The 20,707-nt window shown below is 38.2% G+C and overlaps 1 protein-coding gene across 3 annotated transcripts in view; it reads left to right on the forward strand.

Moving 5' to 3' along the window:
- The window catches only part of LOC135084469 (sex peptide receptor), a 482,468-nt gene that overhangs the window by 186,729 nt on the left and 275,032 nt on the right, over positions 1-20,707 (forward strand). The window contains exon 1 of one of the 3 annotated variants that reach the window (XM_063979249.1): positions 4,656-4,668. The exons of the other annotated variants lie outside the window; for them this stretch is intronic. The gene's annotated coding sequence lies outside the window, so the exon portion shown is untranslated. Of the gene's footprint in view, positions 1-4,655; positions 4,669-20,707 lie in introns of those variants that run through there. 3 annotated transcript variants of the gene reach the window in all.

Genomic DNA, 20,707 nt, shown 5'->3' on the forward strand with positions numbered 1-20,707 from the left:
CTTGTTAACAACCTTTTTAAATTATGTTTGACTGTTTTTTTCATACAAAGAGAGCTACTTTAAAGCAATATATTATCTCAAAATGACTTCTTCTATAAAGTTCCTAAAACTTCAATTGTACCCTACCAAAAGTGGTACTTATGTATAAGATACATACAGACAGCAAATAAGGCACATAGTGATTCCCGTTTGCACCTTTTTAAGTACACAACTCTAAGAACAGTCCATAGATAAAATACGTTCCTAACATCGATTGCTAGAAAAATAGGTACGATTCTTTGAAAATTATTCTTCAATAACATAATATACAATGGAGAGTCGGTTCTGCACTGTGGTATCTATTCTGTGCTATATTGGTTTTTGCATCGACACTCGTTTGCTGTTCAATCATTCCGGAGACATAAAATTGTTCTACAAAACAGAGCTAACAAAACGTTATTTATAAAGAAACTGGTAAGAGCGAGCTGTTTTTGTGAGACGGTTCTGTACGTTTCAGCTCTGCTAGATATTTAATACATGGTAGGGTTTTCTTCCTTACTGCACACTGGCCTGGAGGCAGGAGTGAGGAGAGTGATAATTACACTGTAGTCTGGTCTCCAAGCACGTAGAATTTTGTCCAATGACCCCAAGCTACCCATCCTTATCGCTCGCGCGTAATTATGTAGCTATAGTATATTTATTTATTCTTCAATGCCATACAAAAGGCAATCTTAATGCCATTGGGCATTCTCTGCCAGTAAACCTTTGGGCTAAACAGTGTAGAGTAGACACAGAAAAGAGTCTTTATGAATAATCTGTTGAAACTTAAATGGATGAAATAAGTTACAGGCATGAGTACCAGAATAAATAAATAAGGGATTGTAGTTTTAATGTACACATACGTAAAATACCAACCCAGCACTGTAGGATATTTTTACCGTTAGAATGTGTTGGCGAAAGCGAAAGGACACTGACTGACTCACTCACTCACCACGAAATCTCAGACACTACAAGTGCTAGGAGTCCCAAATTTTGCATGAGTTCCTTTTAGAACGTAGGTGCTCGCTCACTAAGACGGGTTTTTGTAAAACGGGGTCCACGTGTACGAAGTCGCGGGCGGCTATTAGTAACATTAAATATCAAACGATATTCGACGTCTATTAGCGATGTATTGCTTACATTAACCGTTTACGTAAAAATATTTCCCCAATACCTTTTGTTCCCGAACCCAACACGGGAATAAACAAGCCTTAGTTTACTTTAGAGAAGTTGATTAAATTTTAAATTGAAGTTTATTGTTGAACGAGTAAGTTCCCTGAGTGTTTGCGAACAAATAATAAAAAAACGGTTAAGTGCGAGTTGGATCCGCGCACCTAGGGTTCCGCACAAACTTTTTCGTTCGTTTCAGCCAAATGACAAAGGCCTCCCCCAAGGATTTCCACAATGATCCGCCCTGTACTGCCCGCATCGTCAGTCAACCTAGTGGACTTTTGACAAACTTATTAATGAATGTACGAGTAAATATTATCTCTATACATCGAATTAGAAAGCGATTCGTTTAGTTGGAATAAAACATTACATCGATTTTCCGATTTTTCTCTTTACTTGTGCTGTTAAGGCCGATTCACACAGTCATATCAGTGAAGTCACAGTTCAGGCTCAGTACCGGCACAGTGCGAAATATTCTTTCATATAGTTTCTATGAACGCATCTCCACTTGTCAGTGTCAGTGACAACACAGTGCTCTCAGTGTCAGTGCCGACACCGGCAATCACGGACGTATTCGTTGACGACGATATTTTTGTCGGATCACGGACGCCGCCGCGGCATCAAAAACAAAATAACTTACTTCATGGTTTCTGAACAAGAATATTGAAACAGCTCTCTGACATTATAAAATATTCAAAATATTTTACTGACGCAACACTGTAGCGCTGATACTGAACTGAGCGGATACTGCACTGTGACGGAACTGTGGCTTCACTGATATGACTGTGAATCGAGCTTAAGAGCTTTCTTCTTGCCAAATTTCAATATGACCGTAACTTTGGATTGCGTTAACTAAGATTTTTTTACAACTTCAAAAAACCACAGATATGATCATTCTTTAACAGAAATTAATGGAAGACGTGTTTCGTATTTTATTGAAATGCATTCCCTAACTATGTATGTTAAAAAGGGGTACAAAGTTATTTTAGTGGTGTGATTTGCTTCAAAGTTGATGTCAATTACTCTTTATTTTATGTTTATTTCATTTTGATGCCTCCACGCGTTTTTTGGACGGGTGACAGATGGACAAAAAGTGTTTATTTCCTTTTGAATTACGGAACCCTAAAAATGAGAATGGAGATGTAATAATGTCGTTGTAACCAAGTTTTGAGAACAATGATACTGAAGTACCTAGTCTAATAACAGTTTTATAGTCTTCAGCTGTGTTGCTTTAGTGTTAGGTAAAGTGTTTCTTTATTTGAACTTTTAGTTTTAGCTAAAAATGGTCAAGTGTGAGTCGGAGTAGAGCACTGAGGGTTCTGTATCCTCATTTATCTACATCTTTCAACTCACTCTGGCGTCACTTAAATATCGTAGAAAATATAACCTCTTATAATAATTCCTCTTAGAAAATGATTTTTAAATAAGCAGGTACATTATTTTAGAGCATTAGCGTATCGCATTTATTTAAAGCATACCTAGAGGGGTTAATGGATATGTTAGTTTTTGGGAGACCAAGGTACTTATTTTGAAACGGAGATGAGCTGAAACACAACCGAGATTTCAGAACTTAAAGGTGCCTTCAGTCACAAACGCGAATTGAGGGGTCAGCGAGAAGCAAGTAAATTGTGACGTTGCAGTTTAATAACGGTTTTATGATCTGGAAGGATTTAGGATCTAAGAAACTGGTGGAGTTTCACAATTCAACCTCTGTTTCAAAACACCTCGGTTTCCCTTATACCACAAAAGCACATAACTTTTATAAAAAAAAACTGGACAACAAAGTCACTCTACTTATTATATTCTAAAGTGATCCTGATTCTATCCTAAAAGTCTCTTTTCATTCTGAGGTACCCTAAAAAGATCCTACCCTAAAAGATTCTTTTCTGAGGTACCCTAAAAAGGGTTTTTGATAATAAAAAGCAACTTAAAACCACTGGACTGGACTCCAATCCATCAAACCAATACACACTCCACTATAATATTTTAACAAAATATTCTTTGCAAAGACCCATTGGAACGAAAAGATAATCCCATTTCAACGTACGGGGACGGCCATTATACATAGACCTCTATATTATGTAAAACCTGTAAATAGACCAAAAATTAAGCAGCTCATGTTAAAATGGCGGCTGAAACCAAATAGGTTGTGATCACCGAGTTTGAAACGATTTCAGACAAAATTTGATATTTTTGATCGGTGAGAATGATGATTTTCAATGAGATTATCTGAATGGGTTTTATTTCCGTATCAAAAAAAGGATATTTTTTTATAATCCTGAAGGGATATTTTAAGGAAAAAACTGATTGAAACACTTTGTATGGGACACATGTATTTTTCTTGCTGTAAAAGTCACATATTACTCAAAGTCAAAATTTCTTTATTTGTATAGACTTTTAAAATAGTAGGATAAATCATCAAATATTTTGCTCATAAGGAACCTCTACAAAATACTAAAAGCTGTTCCTGAAAAATTTGACAACCGCTTTAAAAATAGGCCTGTTTCTACGTCTAGCAATACCAGCTAGCAGAACTTCTTCAGGCTTCGTTCGTTCGTTTCTCTAGAAACTTCCTGCCGCGTACAAAAAAACTGTGGAATGGACTGTCGTCTGCGGTGTTTCCGGACGGACACGACCTGGAAGCTTTCAAGAAGAGAGCGTATTCTATACCTTAAAGGCCGGTAACGCACCTGTAACGCCCCTGGGTCTGGTGATCCGTCTGCTCGTTTGCCTCCTGTCACATAGAAAAAGATGATTCTAAAAATAAAATAAAACTTATCTGAAACCATGAAAACCATTACTCTTTTGTCTGCAGTCGGGTGAACGCCCCCGTTTATTTTCGACCCAAAACTTTCTCGACTGGAAAAGCTAAGTTAAGTCTTATGAAACATTATCAATCGCTTTTAACTAATTAGTTAATTACCCTCTCTCATGCTGTGTCACGCGTCCCGAGTTAATTTTAACTGAGGGATTGTTAATTGATCCTTAAACTTTAACGTTTGCGACTTCGATAGCAGGTCAACGTAAACAGGCGAATCATCAACGGATTGTGGACTTAGTTTCTTTATTATTAAGCTTCAAAATAAATTCAGGACAAAACATTTTGGTAGGCTGTTTTGGTAATGATTGTTTAGATTTATAGGAATTATTTAAACAACAAGAATCAGATCAGTTAAAGATTTTTTATTGAATTTGTTTTAACTATTTATATTAGTCTAGCGCTGAATTCAGTCAGTTCCTGAGGTATGGAAGCGGCAAATTCAAATTGTCAAATTATTTCACCTGTCATCTGCTTTGCAATGGAGGGAAGTCGAACCTTAACATCGAACTCCTCCTATGTTCTTCTGATTAATTTCGTTCCGGATCCAATGACAGTTTAACTTTCCCCCGGGACAAACTTGACCTTCACTGGTTGGGTTTTTATTGGTGGTCAAGCTGTAGATCTTGGCTACACAGGAGTTGCAGCGGTGGGAACGAGAGGTGGGAATAGTCCCGTACTACTTAAGGTTCCTCTTTCCACAGTGTGCCACAGAAGATAACAACAAGGTACAATAGTGGTCCTTTACAGTCAGTTTCAAATAGTGACACCGAAAGTGGTCAAAAAGTTGACCACACAACCTTAGTCCAATAACAAAGGCATGTTGCGAACTTTTACCTACTTTGGGTGTCACGAATTATTTGACGCTGACTGTACGTGAAATAAAGAAAGAAAAATTATTTATTTGACAACTAAAAAAAAAGTACAAAGACAATGAAGAGAAAAGAGAAAAAAGAAATGTTGCCAAAGAGGTCACCCACTCAGTATCATCTTGACAGTTGACATTTTACTGCCAAGTGCCAAGACACTGGACGTACCTACGTGCTTTTGAATATTTAGTATAAAATTTACTTAAGGACTAAAATGAGTTTATTGTACTGAATTTGCATACATTTTATTAAACCCATAACTTAGATACACTATCTTTTGCAAACTTACAATTTGTCGTTTAAAAACTTTTCTAAAACTTAACATTTAAACCCACAATTTATAACTGTCTTATAAAGGAAACAGTATAAACTTTTAAAAGTCAAAGTCAAAGTTTTAGATACGGCCAGAGCTTTTGCCTCAAAGAAAAAGCTCTTAGCTCACTCAAGCTTTCATATTAACTGATTGAGAGGGAAAATCCAATCAAAAGACAGAAGATGGACTTTATCGGGTTTAAAGATCAAAGATATGGAAAGATAAAAATATCATTCTTCATTTGAGTTTTAATTGGAAGAAGTTAGGAAGGAATATCTGACACTATAGCAGCTTATTAAGCTTTACACCAACTTGTACCTTTCACAAACATTACTATGAGGTCTCTCAGTGCGCGTGAACGCACAGGGGACACACGAACCAATCACAGAGCTCTATTCAATGCTGTGCGTTCGATTCGCTGCTTCAATTAAGCAAGCATCGTTTGTAAATACGGGCGTAAGTATCAGTGTTTGCTCGCGGCTTCCGTCGCTTTAAACTTTCACCTGCTTATGGGATGACTTTTGGAAAATCAAAGTCAAAGTCAATGACAGTTGCTGCCTCATATACCTTATTTAGATTCAATACAATAATAATACACTTACTTATTTATACCGTAAACGAACTACAGTCGCTGACATAGCCCGACGGATTAGCAAGCTGAAGTAGCAATGGGCAGGGCTAATAGTACGCATAACTGACGGCCGATGGGGCAGCAAGGTTCTGGAGTGGAGGCCGCGTACCGGAAAACGCAGCGTGAGACGTCCACCCACAAGGTGGACCGACGACATCATAAAGGTAGCAGGAAAGCGCTGGACGAGGGCCGCTACCAACCGGGTAATATGGAAAGCATTGGGGGAGGCCTATGTTCAGCAGTGAACGTCCTATGGCTGAGATGATGATGATGATTATTTTATACTTGCGTGATTTCGTACGCGTGGAGTTTCGTAAAACCCGCTTTAGTGAGTACCTACGATCTAAAAAGAACCCCTATGCAAAATTTGAGACTCCTAGCACTTGTAGTTTCTGAGATTTCGTGATGAGTGAGTCAGTCAGTCAGTGACCTTTGGCTTAATAGATGTAAGCGATAAATGAGTTAACCACTCAGCAGGTAAATAGTAATGAAGATCTGAAAATAACATCTTATCTAGAACAATATAAATGTGGAACGTTACAAATGTGTTTATACAGTTCTAAGCTTTTGTACATGAATATTCAAAGGAATTTTGGGGTAGGGTCTTATTAACAGCGATTTTATATCCTTTCCTTGCTTATGATGATATTTGAAACGTGGGAAAATGTAAATTTTTAAAATCCGCACGATATTAAAAACACCGATGAAAGATTCGGACCATGGTCTGAATCAGAAAGAACTTTTTGCAATGGGTCGATTTAAACTATGATAGGTAGTAAAAAAAACAGTTCTCTATATCTATCTATACTAATATTATAAATACGAAAGTAACTCTGTCTGTCTGTCTGTCTGTCTCGCTTTCACGCCTAAACCACTGAACCGATTTTCATGAAATTTGGCATAGAGATAGTTTGAGTCCCGGGAAAGGACATAGAATAGTTTTTATCCCGGTTTATGAAACAGGGACGCGCGCGATAAAGTTTTTCTGTGACAGACAAAATTCCACGCGGGCGAAGCCGCGGGCGGAAAACTAGTAAGTAATAAAGATAAAAAGTAGAGTATATTGTAGGGAAAAAAATATTATCAGAACATACTATTCCTGTATCAGTTTGAATCGACCCATTACAAATAAATTTTCATTTACTAGAGCCCCTTTTACAGAGCCATTCGCATCGCTCCAAGTCCACAGCGCTAAAAGCCCCATTCACTGCTCTTGGGCGTTTCGCACCGCGGTCCGAATTCCTCGTGGAGTGAAACGTAAAGACCCGGAAAATCGCTGCAACTGAGCCCCCACCCTCTGAATAAGCCGGCCTTATCACGCATTCCGCCACTCGAGCTATTCAGGGCGCTTCTCATTAGCGGGATTAGATCCGATGGGTTATGTTGTTACTTAATAATAATTCCGTAAATATGGCCGAGGTGAGGACGGTTTATTACCTGTTATCAGCTTTGGCCACCTAATCACGAACGTAGTTAAAAGAGGTGCGCATTTTCTTACATAACTTTGCAATTCCTATCATTGGAGGTCCGAAAATATTTCTCATACCATTTGATACCATAATGATCATTCTTCATAAAAAAATAAAAACACAGTTAAAAGAACTCCACCTTCTACTCAAATAATAGTAAATAAGTACTAGTATAGATAAGCTGGGGCAGACAGGTTCTGGAGTATTTGTAAGTACTATTGAAATAGTCTTCAAATAAAGAAATTGTGAGTTTGACTTGACTTTGAAAATTGCTAAGCTCAAGTAGCCAGGGCATATAGCTCGTAGAGCTGATGGCCGTTGGGGCAAAAAAATTCTCAAGCGGCGACCACGGGTCGGAAGACGTAGTGTGGGCAGGCCTCCCACTAGGTAGACCGACGATCTGGTGAAGGTCGCGGGAAGTACCTGGAACCTGGTACAGGCAGCGTAGGACCGGTCGTTATAGAAACCGTGGGGGAGGCCTTTACCCAGCAGTGGACGTCATTTGGCTGAAACGAACGAACGAATTTAGCAACAAGTGATGTAGCGCAGTTTAGCATAGCCTATCCAGTTAAATCCTTTCGGAGGCTGTTGTTTGTAGTTGGGGGCGTAGTGTGCATTTAGGTTAAACGCATTTGATATTATTTAACTGCGTTAAAAATATAATGAAGATTTTAGTTCTTGAAATGTTTCCACTAGGGGCGCTGTATAAACCGTCATTCATCTTATGTCACTTTTTTACGCGGTCGATATCGAATGCTTTTGACATAAACACACACTACACTCCCTGAAATAATCGCATAAAATACTCTTTGAACTTACGGTGCAATACCGAGTCTATCGTTTGATCGATATTGATATCAAACACGATAGTTAATAACATGCTCATCGGAAATTTGTACCTCAGTTAAAATTTGATTGTTTATCGCAAAATGGGCGATTAAACCACTAATCCACCTGATCGGTATTTAACATAATAGTTATTTAATCTGTGTTATTACGGGGTTGCCAGGCCAATGTGATAACCATCGCAATGAATTATTTCGTTGTCGTTTCAGCAGCGAATTACTCAATTGAGATTTTATCAAACGAAATTTAATGTTACGGAGGCGATTTCTTTTTGTATTTACAAGAATTACAAGAAATTTATTTCCGCTTGCGTGAAATTAATGAGATTGGCAATAATTTTTGACGTTTACGATGGTATAGCGCCCCTTGCGGTTAGTTTCAAAAACTATAAATTCTTACAGATTAAGGCTGCGTTGCACCATCTTACTTTAACTTGGACAAACGTCAAAAATCTGTCAAACTCCATACAAAAAGCACCGGTTATCGTTATATTTACCGTTAAAGTTAGGTGGTGCAACTCACGATCGTCACGATCCCTTTCCGGGTTGATAAGTGTGCTACGTCCTTTAGTCTCAGTCTTGTAGAGATATCAAGTTTCTTTTAGCTTCCTATGTATTTCTGAGGATATGAGAGCTACAGTTACATACCCTTAGATATCAAGTTACATGCTTTCCAGTTCCGTATCGAATTATTTCTGAGAATATTGGGAGCTTTATAAGAGCTTTTTCAGTATGCGCGCCGTGATAAAATTATATCGATAATTTTAGACACAATTAAGTACGTACAATCGATAAAACCTTGATAGTATAGTTACTTTGCTTAAACGTACATCTTATTGGAATTTACTAAGATTTCTCTACCTAGAAGTAGGTAGAAAGAGAATTAGTAGTGATTGTGAATGCGTGACGCAGGCCGCTACCAATCGATCAACATGGAAAGCATTGGGAGAGGCCTATGTTCAGCAGTGGACGTCCTATGGCTAAAATGATGATGATGATGTGAATGCGTTTCTCCTATAGGGCTAGCGCGCGTGTGGGCGGCACGGAAGGATGTTTTTGTGACGGTCAATCATTAGCGAGACTTAAAATTTTTATGCTCAGTCTCATCATAATAAATAATCAATTTCGCCCTCTTACCTCAGGCACTAACTCCTTTAAGTGCTATACCGATAACATAACGACATTTTCAGGTAAACATAAAAGCCAATTAAAATCCTTACCAAATAGAAATTCCATATTAAAAAGACCACAAAAGATTCGAAATTTCACGACAGTCTAAGACGCCGGCATGCATTTAAACGACCTAATATAACCCAACCTATATAACCTTATACATAACCCTAATATAAATTGCGATACTTTCTGCGTAGAGTATGCAGAGTGAGTAACCAAATAATAATATTTGAATTCGTGCGAGTATTTGCTTGACACCGTTTCAACACAAAATACGTGTAAGTAGTAGGCCCACTTCAATTCAGTAGTTGTCACTGTTAAAGATCGTTTCATCCACGAAGACGCACCCACCATTCTTCCGCTCATGTTTGAGTGTTATAGGTACACGCTAAATCATCCATGAGTGCACACGCACACTACAATAATGACGCTCGGATTGCTCGGATCAAACTCCCCGCACCCCGCGCTTCCTTCGGCCAAAAATTGGTAGGGCGCGTCTTTGTGGATAAAAACGATCTAAATTGGTAATTCTTGTGTACAACTTCTCTGAAAATGTTTCATTTTCACCCTGTAAAGCCTAAATTAATAGACGATTAAACAAATTCTAAGTTGTAAATATTTTCCAAGTTATATTTTAACTAACTGTAAATGCATTATTCTATGCATATCAATATTATTAAACTGAAGATTTTGTTTGTTTTTGTTTCGTTGAATAATTTCAGGAACTACTGGTCTGATTTCAAATAATATTTTTGTTAGACTAGCGGCCGCCCGCGACTTCGTACGCGTGAGTCGCGGTTTACCCCCTTCATCTATCTTACGCGGTTTAGATTTTTTCATACAAATGTTTTTTCCCGCTAACTCCCGTTCCCGTGGGAATTTTGCAATATCCTATTGTAACTAAGCTTTAAGTTTACTAAGGTACCTGCATGTCAAATTTCAAGCGTCTAACTTAAGCGGTTTAGATTTTTCATACAAAAGGATTTTCCCGCTAATTTCCGTTCCCGTAGGAATTCCTAAGTATACTATTATAACCTGCCCAGGAGTATGAAGAATAACTGTACCAAGTTTCGTTAAAATCCGTCTAGTAGTTTTTGTTTCTATAAGGAACATACAGACAGACAGACAAAAATTTTACTGATTGCATTATTGGCATCAGTATCGATCACTAATCACCCCCTGATAATTATTTTGAAAATATATTTCATATACAGAATTGACCTCTCTACAGATTTATTATAAGTATAGATAGCCATATTATATTAGAGAGGAGCGCTCTATAAACTTGATATTACGCTACGAGTTGATGATGAGTACAAAAATCTAATTTACTTGTAAAAGCTTTACTTTCATTTATTTTAGGATGAGCTTACTGAACCTCTATAATTTTGTATTTCGGAAAGAAGCTTCGGTGTGGCACATAGATTCTATCAACTTAACGCGTATTCGTTCATATTTCCTTGTTTATAAAGTGCAAAATTGCGTAAATAGTCAATGTCAGAACCACCAAAAACGCAAATATAGGGAAGCCTCCTGAAATATGATAATATGTTGTTCTTGTGTAAAGTTTGGTTTCCAGGTCTTTAAGTCTTTGTACCTCCTTCTACACGTGTAGCCTGTGGGTTAGATACACTCAAAAAACCTTCAATGCCCTAAGGGTGCAGTACAATAATGCATTCAGGGTGCTGTTGGGACTGCCCCGCTTCTGCAGTGCGTCAGGGATGTTTGCAGAGGCACGGGTCAACTGCTTTTTTACCACAATGCGCAAAAAATGTGCATCCCTGGTGCGCAGGGTCCGGAGTAGTGGCAACAGCATCCTGACCATGATTGCGAGCAGGTTGGATTGTGTGTACGTGAGGCATTGCTGTGACACAGCCTATGGAGTGAAGCGGGGATGACTCATGTATGCATAACCTCACACTTGTGGATTTGGAATTGAAATGAGTATAATTTATTATAATACTTATTTCAATTCTAAATCTAAATCTAAATTCAATTTTACATCTGTTTCAACTCAACTGTTTAAGTATTACAGTACTACAGTACCACAAACCGGAAGATGTAGTGTGAGCTACTCCCGCTAGATGGACCGACGATCTGGTGAAGTCGCGTGAAGTACAGTTAGCGTCACATAGTTCGTGACACCCAAATTGGCCAATAGAAATCAGAGTAAAATAAGACCAGGATTAAGGGAAAAATATCAGACTGTTCAAGTGGGGATTCTTGGATGGCTGGAAAATTAATTATGTACCCAGTGGAAGTTCCCCAGTCGATGAAGCACACGATGTCGTGCCCTGCATGACCAAACAACTGCACGCAGGAACATTTAATGAATGCTTCATGCTACTGACAACGCCACTCTTGTAGCGGAGTTTCTGGGCTCACACTGTAGGTTTGTTGTCGACACGACAAGAAGAAGGGAAAAAATAGGGCATTTCCCAACCCAACTCAATTTATTTAAGTAACTTTTACTTCACAAATAAGTTGAAAATATGTTTTTTCTTAGAAAAATCATTTAATGTAGACTCAACGCGACTCTTGCTGTCAATTTGGATGATGGACGTCGTAGTTCACAGACACAACATCGTGTTATTACAACGCGCGTCGTGACACAAATTGACACGATGACACAATGTTGTGTTGATTGAATTTGCATCTGACATGTTTGGGTGTAGCTATTGAATTACGTTGAATTCTTATTACTGGAAAAGACTTAAGTCTGAGCACAGACTTTTATGATATTATACTCTCGTTCCCACTGCTGCAACTCCTGTGTAGCCAGGATCTACAGCTTGACCGCCAATAAAAACCCAACTAGTGAAAATGAAGTTTGTCCCGGTTAAAAGTTAAACTGTCGTTGAACTCGCAACGAAATTAATCAGAAGAATATAGGAGCTCGAAGTTAAGGTTTAACTTAGCAAAATCTACATTTCCTAAGCTCCACTTCTATATAACAAGTACTTATATCTACTGAAAGCCTTGAAATGTGTGTAACCCGAGATAGAAAACACATCAATTGAAGACTAACATTTGCCCACACGACTTGGGCTCTGATTTGGGTGCCCAAGTGACGAGGGTCCGCGGTGTACTTAGAAACTAGACTTGGTATGTTTGGAGATTAGTTCTTTTATGAATAACAAAATAACAATGACATAACTTTGTGATCAAAACTAGGAGAAATAAGGAAAATATGTACTCAAGTAAAAAACCTAAAACTAACTCCAGAAATAGTGCTTCGGAGTTGGTGCCAAAAATGACGTCCACTGCTGGACAAAGGCCTCCCCCAAGGATTTCCACAATGAACGTTGCCCGCATCCAGGCTCTTCCCGCGACCTTCACCAGATCGTCGGTCCACCTAGTAGGAGGCCTGCCCACAGTGCCCACGCTACGTCTTTTAGCCCGTGGTCGCCACTCGAGAATTTTCTGCCCCAACGGCCATCGTCTCTACGAGCTATGTGCCCCGCCCACTGCCACTACTTGTTTTTAGCAATTCTGCGAGCTGTGTCGGTCACTTTGGATCTTCTGCGGATTTCCTCATTTCTGATTCAATCACGCAGGGAAACTCCAAGCATAGCCCGCTCAATTGCCCTTTGGGTGACCTTGAGCCTTCTTATGAGGCCCATAGTGAGTCCTTGGTTCAGCAAGCAGTTGGGCCCGCGTTGTTTTTTGGAACATTACATTATAGACGACTTCATTCACTCAATTTTAGTTAATCTTCGTAGAAGTAAAGTCCTCGCTCTCTTTCTTACCTTACACTGCAGAAAAGGACGGGTTGAATAGAACGCTGTAAGCACTCTGCACAATTGTGAATGAGGTTACATTTAATTATAGCCTCAAGGAAATTCTTACACGAGTTACAGTCTCCATGTAAAGGAAGGGATAAAGGACTGGGATATTCAAAAACATGTTGACTAGCTTCAGGGCGCGGTTTCGCTTGAGATGTATAAAATTACCTTGATAAAATAAAGGACAATTTATTACATTTGTTGTTAAATAAAAAAATTGCCAAGTGCTCTCTAGTGCTAATAGTTTCCAAGCAAAACCTCGGACAGACAGACAGACAGACATATCGAAACTATAAATGTTCCTTGTCAGGATTACGGAACCCTAAAAATGTAGCAGGAAGGCGCTGGATGCAGGCCGCTACCAACCGACCAGTACTGAAATCGTTGGGGGAGGCATTATGTTCAGCAGAAGACGTCCTATGGCTGAAATGATGATGATGATGATGAATGTACAAATGAACCTTTCAAATGATTAAACACTTTCAAATAAATACACAAACTCACCAAAATTCTCAGTCTCTATCTTTTTTAACATTAAATAATTAGTAATTATAATACACAGTCTGGGGTTTCATAATTGATACTGAATATAATAAATTAAGTAGCTAATTGAAAATAATCGTTTTTCAAAGTACGAGTAGATTCTTATTTCAGCCCTAAAATTAAATTAACAACCACAAAAAAGTCTCAAAATCTTTAAAAGTTCCTAATCGTCTTTTAATTTAACCGGGACAATAAATTACAAAGCAAGAAACACAATTAATATTGTAAAAAAGATTTTGTATAGGACCTAACAATGAAAGTTCAGGAATAAGAGCTTATACAATAAGCCTATTAAATTAAAATACCGCGTAATTGGTCTAAATTATTACGGTCACGTTGAGATATTTTTAATTTTCTTATAGGGTTTCCTTTTATTGTTTAAGTCTTTTCTAAGTATCTTTTTCTCGTTAAAGCCTGTTTAAATTATGTAACGCAAAAGTTTAAAATTAATTTATAACTGTAATTTCTTTTTATTTGAGGATTTACTTTAGTTAATTTACTTTAGAAGTATGTTTTAACCGTTGTCTGGTACCCATAGGACGAGCTTTGCTTAGTTTTGGATTCGATAACTCAGTGTGAAATATCCAATAATATATTTTTACTAGCGGCCGCCGGCGACTTCGTACGCGTGGATCCCGTTTTACCCCCTTAGGGGTGGAGTTTCGTAAAATCCTTTCTTAGCGGATGCCTACGTCATAACATCTACCTGCATGCCAAATTTGAGCCCGATCCGTCCAGTGGTTTGGCTGTGCGTTGATAGATCACTATGTCAGTCAGTCAGTCAGTCAGTCTCCTTTGAGTTATTTGTATAATATATAGATTATAATTATTTATCATCCTACCTAAGTCCACTGGATAAGTCAAGCAAGCTACACATTTTAGCATCTTAAATAGTACGTAAAATAGCAAAAAAGTTTCTATTACAATACATAAATTGTCACTGTGTTTACATAAATATCTAGCTAACGATATTCATATAAATAGCTCATTTTACAACCGCCAAACTAAAGAACTGAAATAATTTAAAGAACTGCACATTGTTTAAAATTTCCACCAAATAAATTTTCCACAATGATACAGGTAACCAGACATTTTCCACAAACAAAACTACGTACATTAATCAAGATTTATGCTCTCAACAAACTTTTATGTCTTTTAAACTGGACTATTTTTAAACAATCCCTAGCAGACTAGAAATAGAATAGTCGTAAATTACAAAAATGGAGTTCTTTTAGTGATGTCGAACTGTCGGTAATGTATAATAATATCGATAGATCATGTTCTATAACACTCATCTGTAGATAAAACAGAAAATAAATGTACATCTCACGGAACTTAGTGAACGCGACACTTATTTTTGTGCATTGTAGACGTAGTTTTGTGCATTGTATATTATTTTGAGAAGACTTGAAAATTATCGATAGTTACATGGCATTTTGCTCGCCCTTCAAATTATAGTCAACACACAACACTTGTATTTGAACAATTATTAGAAAACTGAAAGTAAAAGAAAAACTTGGTACGATCGTAGTTAAAATCCTACTATAGTATTATAAATGCGAATGTTTGTATGGATGTCTGGATGTTTGTTACTCTTTCACGCAAAACTACTGAACGGATTTTGATGAAACTTTACAGTATAATTGTTTATAGCCCAGCATAACATATAGGCTATAATTTATGACGATCTGTGACAAACTAAATTTCATGCGGGTGAAGCCGCGGGCAAAAGCTAGTATGCTATACAGCTGGTAATTAAGTGCATAATGCATCAAATGATTATGCCCAATTTCACTTTACAAATTGCAAAAAATCATCTACCTACGCAATTATCGATATCGCCATCCCACATCACTATTCCCGCTTTTTCGCAGTAACCACACCATTCAGTATTTTGCGGAGTTACTTACCCTATAAATCTCACTTTGGGTATGCTTGCTCGGACTCCGTTCTTTTACATTATTCATTGTGGGCTGTTAACGTACGAATTCACTGATTTTATGGTCCGAAGCGCTGGACGAAGTATGATCTTACGTTAGTTAACCACCAAGTGACTTCTACTTGCATTTTTACACTTAATTTTTGAGAATTTCGAGGTACAAGGGAAAGAAAACTCGTGAAATATAGGGTACGCACTGCCATCACAGTTAAATGCACTCATTGGTGGGTGTCTCCCAAAATTCACCCCCTAGGAAAGAAACGGGGAGGAGCAAAACACGAACGACGCCGCATGTAAAAGCTACTAGTATTGTAAAAAAAAAACAAATACGTAAAGGACGTCCACTGCTGAACAAACCCCCCTCCCCTAATGTTTTCCATATCGCCCGTTTGGTAGCGGCCTGCATCCAGCGCCTTCCTGCTACCTTCGTGAGGTCGTCGGTCCACCTTGTGGGTGGACGTCCCACGCTGCGGTTTCAGGTACGTGGCCTCCACTCCAGAACCTTGCTGCAAAAAAATCAAATATTCAAATATACTTCAAACAATGAAGGTGATTATTCGTATACCTAGTATTATAAAAGCACCTCGTATTAAAGACTGTCATTTCTATGTACACGTGGCTAAAATCTTTTTCAGAAACAAAGCATGTAGTTTTATCAGATTTTTCTTTGTAATGTCACGACATTCCTTTTGTATATTTTCGCTTTTTAAGACCCAACGCCACTGTAAGCGAGGCTAAAGATACTAAAATGATTGTAATAGTTTTTGGTGCCTTTTGATTTTAAATTACAGTCACTATCAGCATTTCAGCCATAGGACGTCCACTGCTAAACATAGGCCTCTCCCAATGACTTCCATAATGACCGGTTGGTCATAATGAGCGGTCTGCATCAGCGCCTTCCTGCTATCTTGATGAGGTCTTCAGTCCACCATAAGGGTGGATGTCCTATACTGCTCACTTCTTCTTAGTCGGGCAATCTTGTCAGAGTGGTCGTGGTTGAGCTGACGAGGCACCGGTTTTTGGCATCAATGAAAAATATTGCAAAGACGGGAAAAAATATTCAAACCATTATCACGCATAGGTTCGCGGCAAAACTAGCTTCCAAATAAAAGACAATAATATCTTCACTTTAAGTGTAGTTCCGGGTTTACATTTCCTCTAGTTTCCACATTTCGAAGATGTTCCTTTGAGGTTGTCAGTTTCGAGACACAGAAAAGGATAAGGTTTCCAGTGAATTCATATTTGGACGTTAAAAGAGGTTATTATTGTGTATACTAGCCTTTTCCCGCTGTTTCACTTGGGCTTTGGAAGGTTTTTTTTATCCACAACGAGGAAGATAAAGGCCTGCATCTCACAAAGTAGCCGCTAGGGGCGCTACACAATATGTCATACAATTAATATCATTTTTTACGCAGTCGCTAGCGAGCACACGTAACGTAAACTCATGTTAAGCACACTGATGGAAAGTGACGATCAGGCCGAAGGTAAAACCTGGAATCCTCAACCAAAGACTGGCAATCATACCTCACAACTGCCGGATCATAACAATACTGTAACGTTATTATGGCGACAGACTTAGACAAGATGGTGGTAGCTAGCCAGGTGGACTACCATCAACCGAACCGAGCAGAAAATGTTGCCCCCATTGGGAATCTATCCCAGAATCTCTGGGTCTGAAGCAGGTGGTCTTACCAGTAGACCACAGAGGGGAAAAAGATCAAAGCCGTATCATGGTTGTGCCGTGGATGTAAACGTGGCCAGCTAAGTCCTCAATTTGCCTTAGTAATTAAGAGAGGGTCATGCTCTTGCTTGGTTTTCATAAATAAAATATAAAGCTAGTGTTTGTATATTACTATGTCTTTAGTAACATATTAGACGCATATTTATTAAAGAAAATATTTTAACTAGAAACTCATTCTGGAATATTCGTTGATGGTATTGCCAGACGTCTAGACGGAATGTTAGTTAATTGAAAGTTTCTTTTTTCCAGATTAAACCATTTTTCTTCTTCGAATACCAAATTAAATTAACGACTGCTTGAGATAGACTTTATGTCAATGGATTTGGTCAATTTTAGGCAACTGTAGAAAAAAAATGGATTTAATAAAGACTGAACTCTCATCATTAATGAATGAATAAATTTTGTTTCTAAAAAAGGCGTTTCAGTGTGCTCACCATAATTTACATTAGTGTGCTTGCTAGCGAGTGCGTCAAAAAAATGTCTGAAAATTTTAGTTCTTGAAAACTATTCAAATTGTCAAACATTTAAATGTCATTTTTTTATGCTTCAACCACACCAACGCGTGCAGATCGCCATCGCCGGCGCGATCACGGCGCGATCACGGCGCGATCACGGCGCGATCATAGGCCAGTGACAGGTCGCGCGGACTGTCATGGGTCGCGTGACCTGTCATTGGCCTTTGATCGCGCCAATGATGGCGATCTGCACGCGTTGGTCTGGTTGAAGCTTTACGTAGTCGCTAGTGAGCACACCTGATGTAAACTCATGGTAAGCACACTGGTCCTATATGTACAGTTCCCAAATATAACTTGCGCTTCCAAAACTATTGATTTTCAATAAGAACACTACAACCTTTCTATCCAAAGTATACGTAGATAATCCTATAGTCAATTTTATTGCATCAGTTCATGCATACCAGTTGTGGCATGACTGACTGATGGTAATTCAGGAAAGATTTACAGCTTCATGATTTTCATGAGTCATAAATCAGCTGTATTTACTGAAGCTCGTTTATCATCAACTAAATCCTAGATAACTTTGGATTTACCCTTCAGTTTCGACTTAGTTCAGTCAAATTTTATTATTCAAAACAAATGAAAGGAAGTCATTAATAACTTATTTTATTCTTAAATAGCTTTTGCCCACAGCTTCGCTCGTTTCCACAGCAATCCAGTGTGTTTCCAACACACATCATGACGTGTTTGAAATTAGAATTAAAGTTTTTTGCGGGATACTGAAAACGGGATGTTCGAGTGAGTTTAATTAAAACACGTATCTAAACTTGATCCTATAAAAACCGGAATGTATCCGTGGAAACAAGCTCTTTGGGCTGTTTACCCCATCAAACCCCAAGCGGTCGCATAAGACCGCGTAACTATTGATTAAGTACCTACCTATTGTGTCTTGATTCAAAGGGCTTCAAGATGTAACCGAAGTATCAAATTCAAATTAGTTTATTCAGTACATAATAATAGGCCCTTTGTAGGGCACTATACACGTCCCAAATATAGCTTGCCCTACCACCACTTCGGGACAACATAAATGGGCTGGTGCTGAAAAGTGGCGGAAGAAACTCAGTCACCTTTGTCTATTTGTCACCGTCGCTCAAGCTGGCGTCTTGCTTTGTGTGAGAGGGATGGCAAGATTCGAAACTTTAGATAACGTTTCGGAGTAAGTAACCCCGCTGATGCAAGGACCAAAGGAACGCATAACCAGCTATGTACATGAAAAACTTCGCTTCTAATCGTGGTACAAAAAAGTAATATCGAAAGTTTGAACAAATTCCAAACGGTCATAGTTCCATAAAAAGGTTCATACACGTCCCTAAGTTTTCCACGATTTCCTAGTTACTTCCGCTTCTTCTGGCAGAATCACTTCGGGCTAGTGTTGTTTATTGATAGACGATAGTAACGGAAAAACTAACAGTATCGATAGTTTTTCCACGAGTCAATGTATCAAGACTAGAAATAAATAAAAAGATTTTGGTTTAATAAATTATTTTTGACAGCTTTTGTTGCAATAATATACTTATCTAAACGTAACTTAAAATATCGATAATATTGCCACTAACCCTAAGCGTAGCCCCTAAGACCGCGGTGAAGCACCTGTAACGCCCCTGTGACTACGGGTGTCTATGGGCGGCGGTAATCACTTACTGCTCGTTTGCCTTCAGTCACATACAAAAAAAAAAGATGACTTGAACCCTTCAAATCTCATGCGATCGCTTGGGGTCCACAGGTTACCGAATAATATTGATCCTAAAGCGCTCACGATACTTAACGGCTAGTGTGAATAAACCATTACGACTAGTGACTTATTGTATGCCAACCAGGGGAAACATAGTGAGACTATCACAACGTAATATCTGTAAACACCTTTGTTTCACAATAAATAATTTTGAATTTAAATTTGATACTGTTCACAGTTTCACACTCATGTCGTTACTGTCGACATGCTCAATACTTCTCGAGGTTAGTTACTATCGATAATTGCGCAACACTATTTCTGGTATTATTAAGTTCGGTGATAAAGATACGGGAATATTGGGATAAGAAACTTGGGATTTATGTAACGTTAAAGGATAGTAATAAAGGGAACTATGGAAGAAAGATGGGATGAACGGAGTCATTTCGGATGACGGAAGCAATTTGAGATAAAAGTGTTTTATCGATAAGGGCACGTGAAACACACGTTTTTTGTTAGGGTCAATGTACACATACTTGACTGTATTTTGAATTATTTTAGTACACAATCTAAATATATACAGGGTGGAATTTTGAAATGCAACCTGGAGGGAGAGTACTCTTAATACTGTAGATAGAAAATTTTACTCAAAGAAAACATTCCTTTATTTTTGAAAAGAAATAGAATTCAAAGATTTCCAAAAATATGCTTGCCACGCCACGCCCGGGAATCGAACCAACTAAAATCTGTTAAAAATTACACCCTGTATTTTTATTGCATCGACCGTTAGGGTTAAGTATAAGGATGAAATCTCTCTAACAAACTTAATAATTTAAATGAAAGGAAAACCATAAAATCGCAAATTATTTTAATTGTTTACAGAAAATTATATGCTATGGTGGTAAATTTTCGAAAAAAAAATCAGAAATCTTTGAATGCAGTTCTTTTTCTTTTCAAAAATAAAGGAATGTTTTCTTTGAGTAAAATTTTCCATCTACAGTATTAAGAGTACTTTCCCTCCAGGTGGCATTACAAAATTCTATCCTGTATAACTCAAAGGTGACTGACTGACTGACATAGTGATCTATCACCGCACAGCCCAAACCACTAGACAGATCGGGCTGAAATTTGGCATGCAGGTAGATGTTATGACGTAAGCATCCGCTAAGAAAGGATTTTAAGAAACTCCACCCCAAAGGGGGTAAAACG

This window comes from Ostrinia nubilalis, chromosome 26, assembly GCF_963855985.1.
Source record: "Ostrinia nubilalis chromosome 26, ilOstNubi1.1, whole genome shotgun sequence".
Taxonomy (NCBI): domain Eukaryota; kingdom Metazoa; phylum Arthropoda; class Insecta; order Lepidoptera; family Crambidae; genus Ostrinia; species Ostrinia nubilalis.